The following is a 24,942-nucleotide window of genomic DNA, read 5'->3' as shown; positions in this document are numbered from 1 at the left end:
AAATTTTCTTATTTCAGTTAACTTGAAAAAGTTAACTGATATGGGCTGTTATCGTTCTTTTTAATTTTTTAGCCTTTCAACAATAAATTGTGAAAAATCAGCTTTAGGACGACACTAAAATGAATATCCTAGTATGAAACTAACTTTTTGCGGATCATTCAAAGAAATATTGCTAAGCACAAAGGCCGTCAGTGAGAGATGGGTGCCCCGGACAAGAGTTGATGAATGCTTCCACGTTGAGAAAGAGAAGTCAGCCTTTGGATAAGATATAAACCCAATTACTCTTAACAATCTTGTCATCAGTAGATTATGGTCACAATAAAAGTCCAGGAGATTCATCTCCAAACTCGTCCTGCAAAAAGGAAATTGTGATATGGCCACCTTACTGAAGAGAATGCTGTATAGAACAAAGATTAAAAAATTCTTCCTGTATATGAAATTCCTCTGGGTCTCCATCATGAGACAGGGAGAGAACATTGATGAGTAAGAACCCGGGATCTCTCTTGAAAATCAGGAAGCTTTTGTTGCAGGCTGTAATGTTTCAAATAGATTTAGCAATAATACTGATATTAATGGAGCAGTGTGCGACACAACTCGTTCAGCTGACTAGTGTGACAAAACCTTTGTTAATGAATTTCTTTGAGAGACTACATAAATCCCAATCTGGCTTAGAGTAGCGGCAGGTATTTTGGATTCAGTATGTTGTTGCAAAGGAAGGAATTAGATATTTTTCCTAGCCTGGCAAGAAATCTACCCTTGTTCATAGCAAATCGAGAACATAATCTTATATGCTCAGCAACGTAAGGAGAAATGGCAATGAGATGCTGGTGGATTCAAACCTCTCCTGAATTTTTATAAAGAAGAGGGGTGAATTTTAACAAACATTTGTACGATTTTCCTGTTGAGGAAATATTGGTCATGTGTCCTCAACAATATTGAGGTTGTGTGGTTCTTAGATTCGGAATGATTGTCATTTTATTTGAAGATCATGGTGTTTCTTACCAGTTGTAATCCAACAGTTGTTCCACATGTGCACATCCTTCTCAGGCGTATAAAAATAAAAAGCTGTGTAACATCTACTCTGCACCAGAGCATAGAGCTAGCACACCAGTTGTTAAAAGCATCAGGTGTAGCATGGAGCACAATCCAAGTAATAGTAAGTGTTCAGAATACTAAATAAAAATGACATAATTTCAAAAGTCAGATGCAGAGGATTTGACTGTTAGAATATGCCAGAGGACGTTCACAAAACACCAAAAATTATAGTTACGTTCTTAAAATCTAAGGATACTACCTACAAAGTAAGTATACCTTAGTTTTACCAGACCACTGAGCTGATTAACAGCTCTCCTAGGGCTGGCCCGAAGGATTAGACTTATTTTACGTGGCTAAGAACCAATTGGTTACTTAGCAACGGGACCTACAGCTTATTGTGGAATCCGAACCACATTATAGCGAGAAATGAATTTCTATCACCAGAAATACATTCCTCTAACTCTTCATCACCCGGCCGCGGGAATTGAACTCCGGCCCATCGAGTGAAGTCTGAAGCTCAAGCGATTCGGCCAACAAAGGGCTGATACTACCTACAGTGAAAATATTTAGTAGCTATGTTATGTACCCTTCAGAAACACCAGCAAATAAACTATTATTTTCTGAATAAATTGCAATGTAACTGGCAAGATCTAAGGGCTAAGTATGAAGAGTTGATGCTTTTCATTCGTGAATATTTCCTTGTGATTTTGCGTTGACGGTAAAGCATGTAAGACAGGGGTGGCCAACCTTTTGTTTCCCATGCACCAATTTTCTTCACTTCTAATTCAGATGCGCCACACAAACTTTTAACCCCCTTTCAATCCTTTAAGTATGGTAATTTGGACATGTTTGGCAGTTATACATATAATCATTTGATATATATATGTATATATATATATATGATAGTGTGGACAGATGTAGCAGTTGTAAAGGAAAGGATTTAACATAGATACAAGGTAAACTGTACTTACTTTATTGACACTTTGAATTTGTATTGATAATATTCATTAGTTATTTCTGAAAGTACTAATAAAAATATGTTAACACAGTTAGCAGTTTTAAAGAAAAGTAATTTCACATGCAGGAAAAATAAACATAACTAGGTTTAATGAGACTTGTGACTTTGCTTTGCTTTCACCAAATCTGTAATATTAGGAGTTAAATTAGTAACTGAGAGCAACAGACAATTCTTCAGATTTGAATCGGATAGTCGCGACCTCAGTTTGTTCTTGATCATTTTCATGGATGAAAATGCTTGCTCGCATCTGTATGTTGTTCCAAAGCGACAGGCATAACTTTGGGCAAATTTTCTCAGTTCTGGAAAATGTTCACATGGTAATGATCGCCAAAAATTAAGCATTTCAGATGCACTTGGGAGTGAGGGAAGTTCATTAAATTTACTCTTCAGTACTGAATTTGCCTTTAGATCAATAAGTTCCATCTGTACAATAAAATCAAATAAAAATTATTTCTATGTTTTAGATTAGAACAAATCTCAGTAAAACTCACTTCTAGCTGTAAGTTACTTGAATTCTTTTTTGTATTTTTTTTTAGAAATCAGTATTATTATTAGTATTATTATTTTTTCTTTTTTTATGAGCAGGCATGTTTTTTTCTTTTATTATCTCTGGGGTATAGTGCGTCACTTGCAATCGTGCAGTGCACCACTGTTGGCGCATGCGCCATAGGTTGGCCATCCCTGATGTAAGACATTAATACCCCATACCTAAGGGACTCACTCTCTTTAAGCAGTAACAGTGCAGATTGACATTACAAGAAAATCTGCAAAATGCATTCGTCACTTCCCCCTAAATGACAGTGTATCCAATGTTGATGAGGTTGACCTGGTTGGTCAATGTCGTCAGCAATTTCGCCAGCTCAAAGATATGAAGAGCAGACATATTATAGAGTATTGCTTTAACAAATGCAAAGAGAAATCACATAGCATCAAAATGGTAGAAAGTGAAGACTTAGGGGTCCATGATATAGGGTAACCCACTCTCTTTCATACAAAGACATGTACCTTGTCATGTGCTGACCTTTTGATAGGGAGTTTTAACTGCCTTGTTGGTGAACATTGGATGGCTGCCATCCAAGTGGTCATGCACTCATTGACAAGATGAGCACAGATCACCTCTGTGGCGCCGGGATGAAGCAGGGATTTATCCAGCATTACATAAAAGGACATAGTGAAATGGGAGACATAGAGGTCTTGATGATGCCATAACTAACTGGAACCCCTCATTCAGCTTCATTGTACTCAGAAACAATGGATTTATTCTGTCGAGTTTCAGTTTCGTGGTGGTAACTGGAACTTCAGATATTACATCAAGCTAAGAAGGGCTGCATTGACTAGGAGTCGCAGAAACAGCACTGAACAAAACCATAAATATGTAGAGCACAATTACGACATGCAATAGAAGTACCTTAGTATCAGTCTTGGTCATCCCGTTTCAGTGAATAAAAGAGCTTTAACCTCTTCATTTCAGTGAAGAGTTAATGAAATTGCTGGCAAATTTGCTAATACGCTTGGTTTCAGTAGATTAAAAGAGCCATTCAGTAGGGTAACACACTGGGTGAGCATTTTAAAGAGCATCCTAAAACCAGAAGTTTCTTCATGCAACAAATATTGATTTAAAGAAGAAGAAAAACCAGTCAGTTTTACATGTAACAGTAAGATGTTCTATATCCCTCTTACAGAGAGAGAGAATTTGACTCGGTCCCTGGCCCCCATAAAGTTCCATATGCAATGATAGAGCATGTTTACAAGAACACTAAGGTTTTCGTAATGAGTATTATCAGTAAGATATGGCATAACCACAGTTGCTCAACAGTTTTGCACGACCTTTGCATATTTAAAACCTGGGAAGGACATATTTTTAGTGGCAAGCACCTCCCTAATGCATAATCTTGTTCCTGTAGTACGGAAAAGAGGGTCATGGCAACATTTGTATGGTTACTGGAGAGAATGGTATTCTGTCGCACGCAGAACATAGTTTTTGGAGAATGAGCTCTACAATTTCCATTTATTTACACGGCATTTACATCCAAGAAGTATCATGCGATCTTGCCCTTGAAACAGTATATGACACTGTTTGTAGGCATGGAATTCTCACTGTTAATTTATTTGCTCTGACACTTGAGTATTTTTACGCATTCTCCATAACATTCCCTATACACTTTTGTTATTAGACAGCTTTTCAGTTTCAGTTGCAGAATCAAGAACGTCTACATTTAAAAGAAAACTTCACTGTACAGCAATTTTAGATTTAAATGGCTTCAAGTTTTCCACTAGTAAAACTGTTGTCATTCATTTCTGTGTCATTTTTGGATCACCATACCTAGAAATTTGTATGAAAGGTAAAAAATTGCTTGTGTGGAAAGAAACCCAATTCTTAAGTTTATTTTTTGAATGCAGGTTGACATAAGTTTTTCATGTTAAGATACAGAACAAAGTGCCTAGAAATTTTGAAAACTTTTGAATTTTACCTTTTGTTGTTTGGGATGCAGATAGTCATGCACTCCCTGGATTGTACAGAGCCCTTATTTTATCTAAGCTAGTTTGCGGATTTGGGGTATTCTTCAGCTATTCCTGACCTATTAGAAATTTTAGACTCTCGCCACCATGTTGGCATTAGAGAGCCACTGGTGCTTTTACGTTTTTCGTTAGGTGATGCAGGAGTATTACCACAGGACCTCTATTGCCAGTCTTCTATTATCAGGTACTGGTATAGGTTACAGAAGCTTTCAAGCTCTCTTGTATTTGCAATTGGAAAGAAACAATGTTTTGGATACAATTAGAGGTTCACTTCAGATCCCCTCTCCTGTATGGCCTTAGACGGAGACAGCTGCAGAATAGTTTGAATCTTTCCAGGCATAAGATGCTGCTGTTTAGGATGCCAGCAACCCCTCCAGGAAATCTGCAGAGGTGTTATTGGCGGTAATTCACCGGTTGTAATTATAACATGGAAGTTATTTGCTCTGTGTGATGGAGCGCTGAACAGCACCTGGGGTACTAATTTTATATTTACCCGAAGCTTCAAAACCAATATTATCATTGGACTTGAAGTGCATATTAATGCTTTTAATGGTAAGGATGCACTTCCTTTAATGTTATCGATCTATACAGCAGAGTTGTATTGCATTCTGAATACTGTTGAAAAACAGCGCTAATAAAAGAGGGTAATTTTATTGTTTAAAGATGCATGAAACATTTTGGGGCTCTTGATGCTTTTAATTCAGCTAATCCATCAGTTTTAAAGATTTTAGAGCGGTTTTCTATAAATGAGTGCAAAGGTATGGAAGTTTAGGTTTGTTGTTCACCAACACTTGTAGGTGTGCATGCGCATAAAGAAGCAGACAGCTTTGCAAAAGAATTACTTCCATGTAGCTTTTCCTTTCTGCATCAATTTTGCTCCAAGGTGGAAAGCTACTTCTGAATTATCGTTGTGGATAACCATTCAGCCCATGAATTTTGAGTTATTGTTGAACACAGCCATACTCTAATGACTGCTTGATTTTCTGACTGCAGTATTTGTTAACTCAATGTCCCTGCCTTGGAGATCTTACAAAGTGATTAATTCTAAAGTCTCGAGAGAATAATGGCAAATAAATTCTGACCAGGATTCTTGTAGAGGATGCTGTATATGATACTAGCTTCATTTTATCATTACCTCAGAAGCTCGACATGAGTAAAAGACTTTATTTTTAACCTTAATATTTTTATTCTGTGACGCTAAGTTGATTCAGTTTTTTATTACTGATAAAAAATAGCATCACTTACTTTCGTTGTCATGTCGCCAAAGTACCAAAGATTCATCTGGTATCATATGCTAAAGTTTTAACCACGTCGTCATATCTCTAAATTTCACCCTTCAGGGCTTTTAACTCCATATATACTACATAAACGCTTCCTCACAGCAATTTCTTTTTTTTTCCTCTATTCAAAATCCGCACTTTGCTAACAGATTTGATTCAACAATCCTTCCATGAATCCAAAGTTTGATTTTAAGAGAGGCTTCGTTTCTTTTTCAGATCTGTATGCTTAGACCCTGGTATTTTCCCAGAATCGCCTACACTGTGACTTTATCTTCATTCATTCTACCATCACCCATTACAATTACTCTGCAGTGCCTGTGCACGATAACCTTTTCCCTTCTGATACTATCCATACCAACACTTGCCAGCATTTCATATTATTTTTCATAGATCTCTTCGCTGTTACCTACTAATGCTTCATAATTTACAAACACGAACCGCTGCACTCTCCATTAAGAAACCTTTACAAATTACGTTGTCCTTTCTCTGACTTCTCTCATTTCCATCTGTCTTAATATTAAACAGCTTTGAAGACAACAAACAATCATCTCTGGCCCATGTTTACATTGTCAATAAACTATTTGTGATGATAATTAAAGCGATGTCATGAGATAGAAGAAAAGGATGCATTAAGTGAGACGCCGCCGGTCAATGCTTACAAAGCGTGAAGAATCGGGCGCTGCTTCTTCTTCGTGGAGCATTTAAAACTGATACAAAGATGTGATATATAACATATATAGAACACAATAAATGTTAATTTTGTAACATCCTCAGTTTTGAATGAAAAAAAAATGAACACGCATATATTGTATAGATAAGAGTTTTAAAGATAAAAAAGAACATATTTGTATGCATAGAGAATACAGTATGTATTCTACAAGACATAACTGCAGTGCCGTGTATAAACTCCATGACTTCTTGACAGACTAAATAAATAACAATTTACTTCTTGGTTACTAAAAAATCGTCAAATTTTGCAGGCAATTTACTTCTAGTACTTCTCATACTTCTAGTCAACTGAGCATCACACTCTGAATCTTTACTGTTAGATTGAGGTGTATATGGTACATCAGTGTTATCATTTTCAGTCAATACATAATTCTCATTAACATTACTTGGGTCATTTTCACACAGTCTCATTATCATCTCTATTTACAGTGGCATGCTCTTTGCTGTTGACATGATCAGACGCATTGGTTTTCCTCAAATGTACCCTGTTACGTCTTATTATGCCATTATCAAATGAGACCTTATATGACCTTTCATCTACTACAGTACCCTTGTCCCAACTCTTTTTACCTTAGATTTTAATAAATTTGAAGAAGTGGGAAGTACTGTAGTGTGCGAGTGCGCCTGCCTAAGCTGCGTTGTGCTGGGCTAAAATCAGTACCTTGAGTTGGTGTGTTTCTGTAATCAAGCATGGCTAATGGATCTTTACCACTATCTATTGCCTTCTTAATCAATCTCTTGGCCATTATGACTGCAGATTCTGCTGATCCACTGGACTGTGAATGCTTATGGTCTGTTGTTTGGTGTTCGATATCCCATTCCTTTGTAAACTTTCGAAAGTCTGTATTAGTGAACTGAGAACCACAGTCACTTATGAGTGCTGAGGGAGACCCGGGTACCTTGCAAAGTGCGGCTTTAATTTACGAATCTCATCAGATGTTTTGGTATTTTCTAACCTGTCAACTTCCCAAAAATTGGTATAATAATCAACAGATACAACGAAAAACTGTCCCTTAAGCTCAAAGAGGTCTACACCAACTTTTTGTTGAACAATTTGATATTTATTGCAAATTTCACATCTAGATATAAAATCTTTTCATTCAGCCTTTTAATTTTGCCTTTCGAAGTCTAACTATTTTTGTTTGACTTTAGTCTTCAAGCTACTAGGTACACGACAACTGGAAATTGCTACTGGTAATTCACTAAGACCATCAGTAAAAACATCAGTATGGCGTGGTCAGTGTATCAGGGGCATGACTTGGCCCGAAAACTCGCTGCACCATGTTGGGCTTGCAGTGAGATGATATTCTACAGTGACATTTATTCTAAGAGAACAGAGAGCCAACTGACTTGCAACCACATTGCAGGTTGCAGCTTCTTATCAGTCGGCAGCACATTATCGAAACCGTATGCGGTAAATTTATCGATAGCAATTCATCGACAACAATTCATCGACAACAATTCATCGATTAGCAATTCATCGACCAAGCAATTTACCGATTCAATAATTCGTCGATTTACAGAAAAAATAAAAACCTAATTCAAAGGTTTAAAAAGCAAATAACCTATTCAACAATTCATCTATTTACAGAAAAATAAAAGTTAAAAATAGCAAACCACCAATATAACAATTCATCTATTTACAAAAAAATAAAAACAAAATGACGAGATTTTCCTTTTAAAGAGAAACAAAAATGCTTTAGTTCTTATCTTCAAGCCCTCGAGGATGGATATTCAGTTTGTTGAAACAGAAAAAGGCAGAAAAAACTGTTTGTGTGCGGCCATCTGTTCTATAGAAAAAGAAGATCGAAGAGACTGTGCACTGCAAGTGTGAGAAATACTATAAAAATAACTGTCGAGCTCGAGTGAGTACATGCGGAAACACGATAATAAGGCAATCAAATGAACATAATCACGCTGCTAATGCAGCAAGTGTCGAAGCAGCGAAAGTCTGTGAGAAAATTCGCGAAAAGGCAAAAAGTACAACGGAGTCAGCTCATGCCCTATTGTCCGATGTTCTTAGAGAATGCAGTCAAGCAGCAATTGGTAAGCTTCCAAGCACTGACTGTATGAAAAGAACTGTGAGAAATATCGGATTTAAGAAGTAAGATGGACCTAGCCTTCCAACACATCGAAAAGACATAACTTTCCCGGAAGGATTGACAAAGTTGTCAAATGGCGACGAGTTTTTGTATTTTGATTCTGGAAATGTTGAGGACCGAATATTAATCTTTGCGACAAAGAAAAGTCTTGAACTCTCGTTAAAGTGCAAACATTGGTACGCCGACGGAACGTTTAAATCGGTGCCTTTGTTGTTTTATCAATTATACACACTCCATGGACTGGAAGAAAATACATCTATTCCTTTAGTATACGCTTTGTTACCTGGAAAATCAAATAGAAATTACGTAACATTACTAGAAAATATCAAAAAGTTTAATCGTATGCAAGCACCGTTAACAGTAACACTAGATTATGAAAAAGCTATGATTAAGGCTGTTAGTGAAGTGTTTAGCACCACACAGCAACGTGGGTGTTTTTTTCACTTTTCTCAATGCATTATGCGATCGATTCAGTCAAACGGCTTTAAGCAAAGGTACGAGACCGACGCAGACTTTGCATTAAGCCATACCTCTTGAAGCACAACCAGTTGTCGATTACATGGAGGATACCTGGATAGGTCGGCCTGATCGAAGACTAGTACGTCGACCTCCTCAGTTTCCACATAAAATGTGGAATGTGTATCAAGCCGTTTTGGAAGATCTACCTAAAACCAACAACTCAGTCGAGGGCTGGCATCGGGGTTTTGAGGCGCAGCTCACATCTTACCATCCTAACATTTGGAAGTTTGTGGAGTGCATCAAACGGGAACAAACATTGAGCAATGCCAAAATTGAACAATACCTTGCGGGACAAGAGCCCCCTTTGAAAAAGCGGAAATACCGTGACTCTGCCAAACGGATAAAAAGAATTGTATTGAACTATGATGCTAGTGAGCCTGTCATTGGCTACTTGAGGGGCTTAGCGCATAACATCTCTTTTTAATTAGTAAAAAGTTTTCCTTTTACAATTGAATGAAAATTTCTTTTTAAAGATATTCATATTTCAACATTTTTCAAGACATAAGAATAAAGGTTGAATTTATGTATTTTAACATTTTCTTTGAATTTGTTTTATTTCCATATTCTTTTGCAGATCATTGTTATATCAAAACAAAAAATGATTATGTGAATAATAAATACTTTATCTTTTATTCCTGTAAACTTTTCTTTGACCTCTATCAATAATAATAATAATAATAATAATAAATAATAATAATAATAATAATAATAATAATAATTATTATTATTATTATTATTATTATTATTATTATTGTTATTATTATTATTATTAAACAAACAAACAAACTCAGGGCAACAGACGAAAGCTAAATGACTGAAGTTACAAACAAACCACTTAAAAAACTAAAGGCAATGCAAATTAAATGACCAAAGTAGTCAATCGATAAATTGATGAATCGGTGAATTGCTTGGTCGATGAATTGCTAATCGATGAATTGTTGTCGATGAATTGTTATCGATGAATTTTCCTAGACTCTATCGAAACATATCGTACAAGACCTGAAGTGGTTCCTCTTCTTGCAATAACTGCAGGTCTTGCCATAAGCTGGACACTTCCTAATGTCCCAGATGTGACTGTTACTGCAGTAACGGCATCTGTCCACTGACTTGACTTTGGTTGCAGGCCTATCAGTTTTCCGTTCCTTGTGATCGTTAAACCTAGACTTGCTGGTAGTGTTTCTTTGCGCTCTGTCGATAGCTGTGGCATCCTCACGTTCAGTACGAATAATGGACATCTGCGTCGTGGACGATTCATGTGACTGACAAATCGAAAGAGCACCTGCTAAACTAAGTGCTTCTAAACGTAAAAATTTCCCCCTAAACCTGTCTTCAATGCAGCCAAACACCAACTGGTCTTGGAGGACATCATCTCTTTCAATACCATAATTGCAGTTCTTCACCAATGTTTTTAGCCTAGTCATATATGTGTCTAGTGATTCACCAGGATTCTGCTTGCAACTTCTAAACATACATAGTGCAGCAATTATTAGCTTCCTGGGTGCAAAGTATGCAACAAACTTTGAAATCACAGTGTCTAATACTTTAGATGGGTCAATCGTGACACCATTTAGCATCGGCGGTTGGTGGCCCGAAACTTAGGGTATTGTAAATCCTTAGGAGCTTGTCCCCTCCTAAGGTAAGCAATAGTGCAACACGTCCATCACTATGCTTATTATTCAAACCTGCTGCTAGGATATACAAGTTAAGTTTCTGCTTGAAAAAGCGCCATTCCGGTTCAGTATCGCCTGAGAGTGAAAGCTTGTCAGGTGTGCCTAAGTTTGCTGTAGTCATGTTGTTGTCGGGGATAGCCTAGGCTAGGTTAAGTGATAGTTACTTTCATTTATATTCCAGCGATGCTTATTGTAAATCATAATAAACTACCTTTGCATCCTGGTCCTGGGGCTTGTGTCTGTTGTCCTTGCACCTGACACCGTGTGATGGTACTTAATTAAAGTGTGAAGAAGCCGGCTCTTTTTCATCTTTATTGAGCATTTAAAACTGATACATAGATATGATCTATAACTTAGATAGAGCACAGTAAATGTTAATATTGTAACACTATTTTTTACACCAAACATCCCCTGCACCCTCCATATTGCATGGCCATTAATTCGTATACAAGATTATGCATCCAAGTTTTGCCAAATGCATTTTGTTGCACTGCAAATGTTTCACAAACAGGCCTTCATCTTTTTGTAAGCTCAAGTTGTTCTTTCTCATTGATTCTCATATCTACCAGGTATGTTACTTTACAGTCTAATTGTTAATGATGTGTCCTTATACTGTAATTCGTGCAATCCTCTCCATTATCTTTCCCCCATACAAAAGAACAAATTATTTCTTCTGCTCATTCCTTTGAGACCTTTCCTTACATCCAGGCATATCTTGCATCCCCATGTCAGCCACTCATTGGGGCTAACATCACAATGTTGCAGCACCTTACTTATGCACCAGGAGCCTTTCAGTTTTTCCAGCATTTGATTATTCAGATGAGCCTCTTTTGTATCTTATGCACTGCATAGCTCTTCAAAATACCTACTCATTTGATGCAGGTCGCATTCTCTTCAGACAGCAACTTCCTATTTCCGCTATTTCCATTTTTGTTCTTGGATCCATTTGCTCGTAAACCTTTCTCTCTGCTTTTATTTCCAAGTAGTATATTTTCCTTTTTAACTCCGTGATGTCATGCTCGAATTTAATTGTAAATTTGTATGTATTCCACCCTTCCTTGCCTTGCTAGGTTTGTCATTTTTAAAAACTTTTATCAACTTAGATTTATCTGCCTTATCTCTCCCTATCTCTCCCTTATCTAAATTTTCAAACGTTCTCGAAATTATTTGAAAATACTTTAAGTCGTCTCAGTGCTGCACTTATGTGCAGTTGCTTACACTGTATTATGAAAAATTATTTTTACATGATGGGTTCTTTTAAAACGGTTCACTCTTTTCTTGTATTTGTGCCTTTAAAATTAAAGCCCCATATTCCTTCATATACCCGCTTGTTCTCCTCCCTCCCTCCCTCCCTCCCTTCTCCCAGTTTGGTGGAGGGTCTGCTACTTCTTACCACATACTCGTAGTTGACACATTCCACTTGGAGTTAAACACTTGTTTCGCCGGTGTTCTATCCTTTCATTGATTTTTACTTTTCTTCCTCACTTTTCCACTTTTTCCTTGAAAGGTCTCTGATCTCATGGCGTCTTGAGATTTTAATGACATACAGAAAACGTCCTCGTCTGGTTGTTTATCAGTTAAGTTTTTCCTTTGGAATGAAAGGTACTACTTATCGAAATTCGGAAAGAAAGGGAAAAAGAGCACATCCTGGTTGTGATTCTGAAAGTGACGTGGACCGGTGGTGAAGCCAGCGCGACAAACCGTACTGTATCTCGGCGGCCGATACGGTTACGTTTGTTTGGATGTTGTACACGTTGGTTGTTTAAACTCTTGTTGTAACTAAGCATGCTTTTTGTCATAGCGACACGTTAAAGTTACAAAATTAGTTTCACTGTCGAATTTAAGTGTTTTTTTCCAAATTGAACTGCGCAGACAAGCAGCGACGAGGAGACGATTAGTTAATTTTTGTCAAAGTGAAAGCGCCTTGTTTATAAGTGAATTGCACAAAAAGGCAGACGAACACGCGAGGAAAAAAGCTCTGTCAACTTTTTTTTTTTCATAGATAAACCACCTTGTCTCTATTTGTATTGTAATTCAGTTGCGAAAACTTATATTTTTTTTTCTTTTTTTTGCATCACGCTCACGATTCCGCTGTCTTATGCACCTGTGCTACAGTTTCACACAAAATTGTCCCTTTCCGAACCTCACTTATGAAAGGTCTCTTCCACCCCTTCAGTTATCCATTGCAAAACAATCTTAGGGGCGTGTCAAAACTCTTAACGATCAGTTTTAACCCTTAGCACCAGGTAAGTCGGCTATCAGATGATTTGCCCACAGCTGCCTTCTCAGAGCAGCGACTGATTTCATTTCATCAAGGTTATCTTCTTGACAGGGTATATTCTCTTCGTATTGTAGTTATAACTATGAATGTAGAATTTAGCTATTGTCCATTACATTGCCTCTATAATGTTTTTATTTTTTATTTTAACGATTTATGCTGTAGAGACTGCAAAGAGAGTTTATAATGTAATCAGTGCGAGGGTCACAAACAAAACCTGACTACTGTCAGGTCACTGTGATATATAATTAATACTATGGTTGCATTAGCTGTAAAAATCTGGTTACTGTTAGGTGTTAGTGCTGGGATGAAGAGATGGTTGATTTAGTGTGTGTTCAGGGTTTCAGGGGCTCCAGATGTTAGGGTTAATTAATAATACAAACAGGAAATAAGTTCTAGTAATGTCCACAACTATAAAAACTGAAATTTTGTTTTACCAAGGATTTGAAGCTATTGTATTATCAGGCCCCATTTGCTGGTGTAGCATAATTCTTTTTACCCTCTAGAGTGTGGATTCAGTTATTGGACAAAGCTCCTTAATGAGAGAAAATTTTAGAGTTAAAACAACAGAATATATTCAGGTTATGGAAAATGCTGAGCTACAAAATATTTAAATACAGGTATGAATGATAAAGATTGAAATCAAGGATTAGGGGCATTCCTGGTTACAATCAAGGCTGTATGATATGGACTGTTGTTCTGAATACTTGAGGGCCATACATAGCTATCTTTGTCTGTTCATAGATATAAAGGTAGTATACATTTTGGTAATGATCAAGAGCTTTTATGGAGCAATAAATTTCAGTCATGGTGATGACTGCAAAGCCAGTCTGATTTAATTGCTGACAGAATGTTAGTGATATCTTGAATCATTATCAGGTAATAATAATAATAATAATAATAATAATAATAATAATAATAATAATAATAATAATAATAATAATAATAATAATCTTTATTTCAGCTCAGGGCCTATATACATGGAATATACAAATACAATACACACAATCTAGAAACATAAGATAACATGATATATAATAATAAAAATAATAATCGGCAGTATCCACACAGTTGCCGAAGAAGTAGGAAAACATAGGATTCATAATAATGGCAATGACAGTAATTATATGGGGAATAATAGTAAACAAAAAATGTTGAAAATGATAACAATTAAAAATACAGATTGAAAACGATTAATTTCCAGCTAGGGACCTTAGGTGGTTACAGAAGTCAGGCTCAGAAGGCTAAATACGAAAATTGAAAATTGCAAAGCTCTACAATGATATTAAACACAGTAATAATAAAAAAAAGGAAAAATACCAATAATAACAAGAAACGTAGAAATATAATAATAATAATAATAATAATAATAATAATAATACTAATAATAATAATAATAATAATAATAATAATGACAGAATCTGGAGGTGTCACTTCATAATTGCAAAAACAGAGAATAAGTCATTTAGGGAACAAACGCCTTATTATCCCATGTTTCCCACAATTTAGATCTTCTTCTTGCCTCACTGCTTAGGAAGCTTTGTATGAGCGAATTGCTGCTGTTTCTCAGACGGGTGATCAGACTGGACATTGTTCGCCTCACAATGATTTTCAAGTTATCCAGGCGGTTTTCTATGAACATCTGCGTGGCGGAGTGATAGCAAGGAGTGTTTGTGAGGCGCCTCAGAATGTCTTTGTGAACAACTGTGATACGTCTCATGATCTCTCGGGTATAGTTCGTCCAAAGGGAACACCTATACATACTGTAGCAGTACGAGCGGAAGAGCAGCAGTTTCTTGTCTCGGTGACAGAAGGCAAACCTCCTTGCAATCTTGTTGCCAGTTGCACATAGTTTACGACGCCTCTGTTCTGTCTGCCGTATCTTTTAGGTCGTCTGTGATAATGTGGCCCAAATACGGAAATTCATGCACGAATTCCAGACGATGATTTCCGAGGAAAATTTGTGGTTCTGCAATATGCTTGAGCGATCTCGGGAGCAGCGACATACTGCACACTGGGTCTTGGTTTCGTTGTATAGGATATCAGATTCTCTGCACATTGGCGGCAGGTGTCGATGAGTCGCTGGAGACGTTGCATTGATGGGGAAATCAGAACCATATCGTTGGCGTAACAGAGGTTGTTTATTGTTGTTTCGTTGATAGAGCATCCGATTGGGAGTGAGTTCAATTTGACATTCAGGGCATCTGTGTACGTGTTAAACAGGTAAGGAGAGAGAATGTCCTCTTGCCGGAACCGGTTTAGGGAGCCAAAAGTGTACGACAATACGTTACCTCATTTGACGCAGAATTGCTGTGTGGGGAACCAACAACATAAAATGCCAGTTAGATATAGGGGTGTGCCTCGTTTGTGCAGCTTCAGGAAGAGCTTCAGGTAGTTTACTCTGTCAAGTGCTTTTGTCACATCTACAAAGGAAAACAGGAGAGGCTGATGATAGGTAATAGTTCAGCACTTCTTTCATGATGTAGATGCAGATGCAGGTGTCGGTTGAGTGGTTTGCTTTAAAACCGAACTGGTTGCCAGTAGTGTGTGAGATGGGTTGGGTATGTTGACGACATAATTTGTGTTTGGCCAGGGAGCGAAGATGTAAATAACTTTTTTTGCCAAGTTAAATCAATTAGTATCATCAACTAAATTCACTATGGAAATGGAAAACGATGGGTGCTTACCTTTTTTGTATGTCCTCAGTGTTTTCATCTGTGTTTTTAAGAGCATTAAGTGTATGTAGCCCTGAATACATCGATGAGGAAATAGATAAGGTTAGGAATAAGGCAAGAAATTGAAATATCCTGACAGTGTATTAAACAATGCATTAGAAACGGCAAAAAAGACTATGTATCACAACCAAAAAGAACCTTACAACACAAAATATTTGCTTGTACTGCCTTACAATAATAGTATGAAAGATATCCCCATCTTCTTGAAAATTTTGGTGCTAATGTCGCACTTAAGAACAGTAAAACATCGAAACATGTAGTTATCAAGAACTCTCCTGACAATACTAAAGGGTGTGTATATAAAGTTCCATGTAAGTCTTGTGAAACTTTTATATTGGCCAAAAATGGGTAAAGCACTGGAAAATAGAATAGAACAGCATAAAAAAAATGTGTGAGATATGCACAGGGGAACAGTGGTATTTTTGTACATGTTAGTGAGAACAATCATGCTATCAACTGGGAAGGGGCAAAAAGGAAGGAATAATATTGAATTTAGCTATGTTAAAGAAAGTTACAGCCATAATATGAATATCAGTCAGGGGATGTATAAAACTTGATCCTTTAATATCAAAAGAAATTTGTAAATTGTTTAAATTTTAAGGTAGGCAGTAGAGATGTATGGAAATAAGATTATCATATTTGTAAACACAGTACGAGGGTAGCATTGCTAATGAGTTTTCCAACCCCACCTCCCTGACACCTGTCAGGTGTGGATCTGTAGTCTCCCTTGTTCGGTGCGTTTATCAGTATTGTCCCCTGAGAGTATATTGTGATTTTTAGCCAAATGAGTCTTGAAGGCTGCTCCTACCTTGACACCCACCTGTGGGTGGATCTGTAGTCTCAAACGGTTGTGTATGTTTGTCAGTACTGTACTGTTTTTGTAGTATATATATTTGTGACTTCTAATACTATGTATCAGTCCATCGTCAATGGCTTGGAAATAAATTCGAAACCAGTCAGGACCTACACCCTATCTCTTATTTTTCACCTGTGGTAATGTGTGATATATATTATATATATATATATATATATATATATATATATATATATATATATATATATATATATATATATATATATATATATATATATAATATATATATATATATATCGTGAACAACAGTAGATATAGTTAAGTGGTAAATAATGTTGCCAAAAAAAAAAGAATTTTTGAGGTTTAAAAAAATTTCGTGCAAATTTAGCTGATTACAATTTTTTTATAGCCAGGTTTATTGGATTTGTTATAAATTTTATAAATATATTTATATATAAATATATATAAATACAATATTAGCTGATTACACTATATATAAAATGGTCAGTTTTATAGCCATATCCTATACATATATATACATAATATATATACATATATATATATTATATATATATATATATATATATATATATATATATATATATAAATATATATATATATATATATATATATATATATATATACATATATATATATATATATATATATATATATATACATATATATATACATATATATATATATATATATATATATATACATATATATATATATATATATATATATATATATATATATATATATACATATATATATATATATATATATATATACATATATATATATACATATATATATATACATATATATATATATATATATATATATATATATATATATATATATATATATATATATATATATATATATACATATATATATATATATATATATATATATATATATATACATATATATATATATATACATATATATATATATATATATATATATATATATATATATACATATATATATATATACATATATATATATATATATATATATACATATATATATATATATATACATATATATATATATATACATATATATATATATATATATATATATATATATATATATATATATATATATATATATATATATATATACATATATATATATATATATATATATATACATATATACATATATATATATATATATATATATATACATATATATATACATATATATATATATATATATATATATATATATATATATATATATACATATATATATATATATATATATATATATATATATATATATATATATATATATATATATATATATATATATATATATATATATATATATATATATATATATATATATATTATGAGAGGGGGTAAAAGTGTGTCAGACTTTACTTTAATAATCTTGGCCTTACAAAACCCCTCATAAGCCCACAAACGGAATAATTTAAAGAATAAGAATAATTAATATTTGGTAGGTCGCCAAGTGAGAAATTGCTTCTTACCACTGATTTATTTTACGCAAATAACAGTAAATTCACTGTGGACTAATGGATAATCTCACTAAAGTAAGTGGGAACAGGGCACAACAGGAATCAAATGAATGGGTAATTAATGCATCAATGTCCCAAAGGGTACATGTACATAGCCACTTGCAAGTAGTCATTAAGCCCAAACGGCTGCGAAATTCTACCAGCCTTGGTACGATCAGATTTCTTCAGGCAGTCGGGAACACAGAGGTACGGCTACATAGGTGACTGCACTGATAACACTCCTGGAAATGAAACAATTCCAGATAAGACTATTACCGAATTACAATCTCTAAATGAGTTAATGCAAGAATTGGAGGGAATTTCTTTACTCACTTCTTAGCAAGGGGCGAGAATTACTTATGCACTGGTCAAGGAATTACACACCAGGTATAGCATGGTTGCTGCTTAAGTCAAAGAGATAAAAGATTACTTGAGCGTTGAAATGCGAGAGTGAGATGATAAAAGCGAGTCAAAGAAAAAGACACTAGCCAACCAATTTCCCCTCCAAGGCACATACTATCTTTGCTTCCTGTTATTGCTTGCACATGCGACGTTATGTTGCGGTGATCCAAATTTATCGGCGACATCTGGGAATGGCACAACCAGTCCAGTGTGAGAAAAGGTGAGTTCCACAGCCCCATGGCTAGGGATTTGTTTGGGCAGAGATTTCCTGTGGTTGTGAGTCAACTGAGCTGAAGATGGAGGCTACCCTCGTCTTATATGGCCTCATTTGTTACCAGGGGCATTGCTTCGCATGGCAATGTCAGCGCATGCTTGGGAATCAAGGAAAGAGGTCTACGGTCAGTAAAATGAGGAAACTCAGCAGGGGCTTAGTTAAATTTGAGGAATAAGACAGGGGAAACAGCTACCTATCCCAGGTGTGTTCCTCTGGGACCCATAAAACCCAACCCTTGAAGAGGGGTGCGAATGATAATTGCTAAAACTCAACTCACACTCCAAGGCTTGTGGGCCTGCCTGTACCCCTACTCTCTGGTATTTTCCCCATAAGGTTCTTATGAGTTAGCGATCCTGCAACGATAACCATTGAAGCTCACCCTTTAAGCAGACATTCCACTCCCTTTTGGGCATGAAGGTCTGCGCTAGCAAGCCGCTGGTATCGGTTATGTTAAGTACTTCCTCCCAATGGGTCCTTGCCTATGCAAATGGAAATAGTCTGAGATATAACCCTAACTTATCCCCTGAGGAGGAGTGAGCTTGCTAGCTAACTTAACTTGATGTCCCTAATGCTAGAGTAAGGGGTGTCTGCATTTATTTAAAGGTACTGTCTATGGAATAAAATGAACTGGCAATGCTATCGACTCAAGGTCATAAAGTAGCTGACTGAATTTCACACAGAACTAAGCTAATGCGGCCCCAAAATGATAACTAGCTACGTGCAGAGAATAATTTAAATTACAAAGGAGTCATTCAATCTATGACATAATGTACATGGACATGAAGTATGTTAATAATACAAGTCTATCAGAATGAAGATAGTGAAAGACACAAGTTAGTTATTCTATGATACATGCTACAAAATAATACAAAAATGCAACAGAAATGCTAAGATGGCTAAGACATGCTCTTCAGCTTGTTGGGGCTAAAGAACAGACTTAGCGAAGTACAAAATAAATTTTCTCAATACAACAATACTAACTAGTGTAGGAGACAACCCTAGACATTTTTTCTGGATCAGAGGCTAGGATTGCTCTATTAAGATGAGGCACTGTTGCAGCTATATGATACGAGCGCCATGAGAGCCCAGTGGCTCTAGTAAGGTTACCTGGACCTTCTACGCCCTCTACTTCTCTTCTTCTTTGGATTTTGTTAAGCCTTAGACCAAGATGATCCTTGGGCCAGGTATATGGATTTTGCTGCTGCTTGCGGAACAGGCACTTAGTAGGCTACCGCCTCAGCTGCTTTGACAGCCAGGCCAGTGGTGGTGCTAACTAGTTCTGCTAGCTTTTGTGGCATGGCCTCAGTGTGGGTGACCAGCTTAAAGAGGAAGGTTCATTCACCAGAGTCTTGTCTTCTGGGGACTGCGATGAAGTCAACGAGTTGGGTGGAGGTGTCAGAGGTTCACAGGTTACAAGGACCAACTTGGGCATGGCTTGTGAGGCTGTGATAGGGAACGAGCTTCCAGTGAGGTCATGGGAATCATGAAAAGACTCTACTGAACTTTGGGCTGGTTCTAGGCCGGACACAGGTAGCGGGGCCAGGCCAGTAGACAAGACGGGGGGCTAGATTGGGATCTCCTGAAGGGAGATTGGCATTGTGCGCTGGCACTGGCACTAAGGCAGGCACTGGCACTAAGGCAGGCTCAGGCACTGGATTTGGAGAGGGGATGTCAATGGCCTCGGGACCACAAGTGCCAGACACCCATGGTTGTACACTTCGCCAAAAACCAGTATCTGGCTCTGTGGGGGGCTCAACAACTTGACTGGTTGGAGCACCACACTCGCCAGGCATAGGCACTGGCTATGGCTCAACGGCAGGGTTGGAATTAACAACAGCAGCTGACGTCGATGCCCACAGGGTAGGACCCTTGACTGACCTGGATAGGGGCTGAAGAGGAGGGGTCCTGTCCTAGGAGGAGGTCATAGCCTCCAGGAATATGGCTGGCTATCATACAAATCCTACTTTTGTGTGGTCTAGTGACCCTCAGTCGGACTGTCCAGAGTGTCAGCCACCAATTATTAATGCCTTCAATAGTTACAGGCTTGTTTCCTTGAATAATGGCCCCCATAGGGCACCTTGTCTTGCTTTATGAGGGAGATTTGAGTGCCAGTGTCTTCAAAAGCTGAGACCTGTTGAGCTTGGTAACCACCTTGAGGAGGTGCAACATGAATAGGGCCTGCAGCTGGGGGTCCTAAAGTGGGTGAATGTGTGGCCACTAGGGCAATAATTGTGGGAGTTTTATTTCCTGGACAATCCTTAAAATTCGAGGAATGCCCGTATTTCTTGTGTGTGACAATAAACTTCACTGTAATCTCTATGAGGAGCAGTTATGGTGTGAGAAGGCTGGGAGTTCTGGTTAGAGGGTGCTTTGACATGGTTCCCCCTTTAGCTTTGCACTGGGCTTCTAAATGCCCTACTTTTTTTACAATTAGTACATACAGGTGGATTAGAAGATAGTCCATTCTTTGGTCGGACTGCTGAGGCAATGGGGTCAGGAGGAACTATGCGCCTATTTGAAGTGCTGGAGGCTGGGTGGTACGTCTCGTATGCATCGGCCAAGCGGCAGCACTCAGTGAATAATTTTGGCTGCTTCTCGCCAATGTATAAGGCCAAAGGTTTAGGAGTGTAATAGAGGAAGTCTTCAAGCTGCATTCGATTCAGTATATCCAATATGTTCAATGTATCCAAAGTGTCAATGCACCTTGGTAAGTTGCAAGTCTTTTTATAGGACCAGTTGGCCCATGTTTGATTGATCTCTTTGGGAAGACCTTGCCACCTTTGCCTTCATCGCTCAGGCATAAGCTCATATGCCGTTGCTATGGCCATCCTGACCACCTCAAGGTTTCCCCCTACCACCATTTTCTAAGGAATTGATGGCGTTCTGAACCTTTCCGGCCATGTGTTTTGCAAGAGCCATGGCCTTCTCAGTGTTAGTCAGATTATACTCAGAGAAGATGGTCTCCACATGATCTAGTCATGCTTCTGGCTCTTTTCTTGTTCCAAGAATAGTTCATGCTGTCACTCTTTTTCTTTCTCTTGGAGCTACTTTTCCTCCCTTTCTTTTCTTTCTTGGCACTCCTCCTCCCTTTTGGTTCTTTCTTTCTTGGCAGCATTGATCTGGGCTTGAACCCACTTTTGCTAGATCTGGCGCCTTCATTCCCAGAAGTTTCCCCTGCCTCTGTGAAGGTTTTGGTTTCCTCAGCTGCAGACATGTTGCTGATGCTTAGAGTGGGGTCTGATCTTCCCCAGAAATGCTAAAATCTTAGGATGGTCACACACACACAAAGGGCGTGGATGGGAAATGGCACTGCACTGGCAGAGTGGATTCAAAATAAGGAAGTGGGCTTTAGAAGGCTCTACTGGAATGGAAGTGTCCCTTAGGAATGGTGACACTTGGAATGGGAATGGGAGTGCCCCTGGAATAAGAATGGCACTGGCACCAAATGTGCACTGTGGTTCCGAAGAACTGAATAATTCAAAGGCCCATAAGTGCAATTAATAGGTTTGCAAGGCACAAAAAATGTGCAGATTGGTTCATGAGGAACGATGGACTGTTACGAAGAACGGTAAGAGTGGTTCATGAAGAACAGTTTGGTTAAGTTTCCACGAGGCGATCAATAGTCAAGCCAATCATGCATAGGCTGATTGCTTAAAGCAATTAATTAAATGGCACGTAGTGGACGATGGCACTTAGTAAGTTTGGTGTATATAAAACACAGGAAATGCTTAACAGGCACATACAGAGCCGGCTATGAATGAAGATTTGTGTTCAATAAGAACAGATTAAAATAAGTACATGGACCTCCAGGGCGACAACGAGCCCAAGATTAGGCTGTGTAATAACACAAAAAATAAAATCAGGACAATAAGTGCAATAAGTAAGTACAGGCTACTAATGAGTTTGCATATTTCCCTATTGGGATATATATATGAGACTGGAAAATACCAGTAAAATGCTGCCTAGTACTTTAAATGGTTTGCTTTACTTGCAGCAATAATTATATTCACTTGTCCAAGACGTAGCGGAAAATCAACACTTGAGGACAGTGGTTTTATGTAATACGTGATTCCAGAGATTTATACCTGACATGTAAATTTTGGGTTTGTTTACTCAAGGAACTCGAGTATTTGAAAGACAATGGTTATATTTGAATCAACTCATGTAGCCAATTTAATGATACCTGCTCCCAACAATGGTGGATAACAAGGAATAACTTAAGAAAAGAATTCTCTCTCTACAGAATGAATAAACTGATAGCATATAAATGGACATGTAAAGTCTCCATTTTTTTAAAATCAAGAATGACTACGCTCTCAAGTAGTAATAATAATAAGGGTGTGCTTTCCTTTCACGCTACAGTGAAAAGACTTCCGGACAGCATTGCGATTCGTTTGACAAGCCAATGACTCCATTATAGAGGCTTTGTTTTGACAGTTCCAGGTTGCTCGCGTCTATGCGTCTGACAGCTGACCGCTGCTTCAAGATGGCTGTCTTGTTATGACAGTTCAAGGCCAGACAAACAGTATGCACATGGTTGGGTGTGATTGTTTATAAGCACCGTTGGCTCACTGAGCGAGTAGCTACCCGAACACTCGAGGTTCTCTCTTTATTTATGAGATAAAAAAAGAAATACATTGAAAACACAAATAATCATTCTACGAGGCTATGAATTTTTTAAAACAAAGCTGAGGTGATGGTCTACCTTGTATGTCGGTGGGCTGAGAGTTGTCTGACTGCTGTCTGGGTAGGTTGGTAGGCGGTTGCAAATGTGGCACTTCCTGTCCTAACTTCTTGATTCTGAAATTCCATGATCCTAATTGAAGAGAAATTGCACACTTTCCTATTGATACCCATAGCTAGGGGTTCACTACTACCTCACGGCTAGCTAATTTCATGCAAGGTATGCCAACATACAAATGGCAAGAAAACTCTAACTCAATAACTCACTAACTCTCAACCCTCTACCAATGGATGGAAGGCGACACACACTGGTCTACACTAGAGAAATGTTTGCAGAGCGTAAATTCTGCGGTCACTAACTTATTTTTATCGTGATCGAGGTTCATGTTAAAATTATTTATGAACGAAATTTACGAACTCCTAATCACTAGTTTCAAGACGTGTGGCATGCATTATTCACTGCTTTCCACTTTCCTATTTCACGAGTTTGATATAAAATTTACCCTAATAAATACCTTGCATTCCTGGTTCCAGATTGCCTTTGGGAGAATTAATGTTGCAGGTTCGTATCAATTCTACGAGTCTAGCTAGCGGATGCTAATTGCTAATTAACTCGAAGAGATACTGGCTAAGGTCGTCAATGTTATGGATTATGAGGGGGGGGGGTAACTGCGTGTCTGACTTTACTTCATTAATCTTGGCCTTACAAAACCCCTCATAAGCCCACAAACAGAAGCATTTAAAGAATAATTAATATTTCGTATTTCGCCAAGTGAGAAATTGCTTCTTAACACTGATTTATTTTATTCAGACAACGTGGTAAATTCACAACGGGACTAATGGACAAATCTCACTAGTGGGAACAGGGAACAACTGTAATCAAATGAATGGGTAATTAATGCATCAATATCCCAATAGGGTACATGTAAATAGCCACTTGCAAGTGGTCATTAAGCCCAAACGACTATGAAATTCTGTCAGCCTTGGTATGGGCGGATTTCTTCAGGTAATCGGGAACATAGAGGGACGGCTACATAGGTAACTGCACTGATAACACTCCTGGAAATGAGAAAATTCCAGATAAGACTATTACCGAATTACAGTTTGTCTATAAATGAGTTAATGCAAGGAGGGAATTCCTTTACTCTACTCACTTCTTAGCAAGGGGCCAGAATTACTTTATACGCTGGTCAAGGAATTACACACTGGGTATGTAAGGGCGGGATTGAGTGACACACTGGCTGGGTGTTGACTGGTTTATTGGTGGTTCCTTACTGAATGAATGTACAGAATCTTCGAAGTTGTTATTGGCTGGTGCGAGCTGCAAAGTAGCATCTACACACAGA

The 24,942-nt window shown here is 37.3% G+C and overlaps 1 long non-coding RNA gene across 1 annotated transcript; it reads right to left on the bottom strand.

The window, feature by feature from the left end:
• Positions 1-18,080: 18,080 nt before the first annotated feature.
• Positions 18,081-24,027, bottom strand: LOC136831712 (uncharacterized). Its single transcript, XR_010850958.1, has 3 exons — positions 23,619-24,027; positions 18,755-19,010; positions 18,081-18,479 (listed from the first exon to the last, which is right to left on the bottom strand). It is a non-coding gene; the product is annotated as an uncharacterized lncRNA (long non-coding RNA).
• Positions 24,028-24,942: the final 915 nt, after the last annotated feature.

Source organism: Macrobrachium rosenbergii, chromosome 48, assembly GCF_040412425.1.
Source record: "Macrobrachium rosenbergii isolate ZJJX-2024 chromosome 48, ASM4041242v1, whole genome shotgun sequence".
NCBI lineage: Eukaryota > Metazoa > Arthropoda > Malacostraca > Decapoda > Palaemonidae > Macrobrachium > Macrobrachium rosenbergii.
This window is presented reverse-complemented; position numbering and strand designations above follow the sequence as displayed.